The sequence below is a fragment of the Notechis scutatus genome, chromosome 2 (genome assembly GCF_049901735.1).
Source record: "Notechis scutatus isolate UNSWTSFEM ecotype Mainland chromosome 2, rNotScu1.2, whole genome shotgun sequence".
NCBI lineage: Eukaryota > Metazoa > Chordata > Lepidosauria > Squamata > Elapidae > Notechis > Notechis scutatus.
In genome coordinates this window covers 156,093,130-156,094,605 of record NC_142010.1, presented here as the reverse complement: position 1 = coordinate 156,094,605, position 1,476 = coordinate 156,093,130, and positions in this window count along the sequence as shown.

The window sequence follows — 1,476 nt, the reverse complement described above, 5'->3', positions numbered from 1 at the left end:
TGCCAGCTGGTTGCCAGACGTTTAGTGCCAGAAGCAGAGTTCTCCTTAAGGAAAAATATCTCTAAAGCAGATAAATTATCCTTTCAGCATTAAGCCATCCAGGACATGCATGTTGCTTTGTAACTTTCCAAGACCCCCACAAGTTAGGAGGGGAAGTGAAAAAAATAAAGCACATCATGTAAAGATGAAATTGATTTGTGCCATTTGTAGGTCCCTGGTCTTCACAAGCCAGATGCAGTTCATTTTAAAAAACAAAAAAAAAATGCAACAAATCAGTTTTAAATTAAATTATGTGTATCTATTTAATACATACATTATGACTTGTTGAGAAACCTAGAAACTCAGACAGGGATTGAAAAACTCAGATCTGCATTTAAAAACCCAGCACTGGCAACCCTGGTATTAAAATTACATGGAAAGGAAGTCACTATAAGGTGGCAAGGCCTCCAGCCATTTGCAAATGGTTCAGCGTTCGGCAGAGACTTTCCTGCCATTTTATCTCTATAGAGAGTCCACACAGAAATCAGAAATGCTATGTGGCAATGATGTAACTGTATATGTACGCATGAGAAAGAGAGGCATCCAATCCCAGCTGTACTTGTATCTGCTTCCTTGCCATGCAGGATAAATTATATTTTGCATCCGTTTTCAAACAAACTTTTAAAGATATTCAGACACATTTCAGCGGTGGTACTTAACTGTAGGAAGGAATAGGTAATAATAAGGAGAAAATACAGGTTATACTCAAAACGTTATGTTTTAAGTCGCATCGTATCCCAATCACTTCTAATTTAGTATCATAGCTTGCCTTAAAAAAAAAAAATCTTGGAAACTGCAGAAATTAAGCCACAAAAAATTCTTGGTCTTTCAATTAAGACTTCCCAAACTTTGCTACAAATGAGTTTTGTTGTGTGTCAAGCTGGTTAGACTGACCCAGGGAAATTGAAATATAAAAATAGCCTGATTGTCACAGACTTTACATTGGTGTTTTTGATTACAGTTTTTCAAATCTATCTTGAGATGTTCAACTGATGCTTCAGAATAAATATCATAGTTGTTTTCTCTGACACTGTTGCCCAGAAATATTCCGATGTGACTCATGAAACCTGAAAGGTCTCAAAATATTTTCAGCAAGAAAGTAGGAGCCAGTAACTTCATGCCGGGATCGTTCATTTTAACCAATAGATTTTCAGAAGTGATAAAACAAGTATCAAAAGCATACATAATCCAGTGAGAACGGGTTTTGCACGAACCTCATTTGAAATGAATCAGAGGTAGGGCTGTGCCCATAATTAGTGCCAGATCTCACTATGCGATTAATGCCAGAAAACATGCACTTGAAAAAAAGCAAAAGTAGTAAACGCCTCTAAAAGCCCAGTTGGCTTTGTTCATTCTGAAGCAACAAAAGATTGGCGGGCAACCTTCTGTTGATCCAGCAGGAAAAGCATCCCTTGTTTGAATTCAACTCTCCAAACT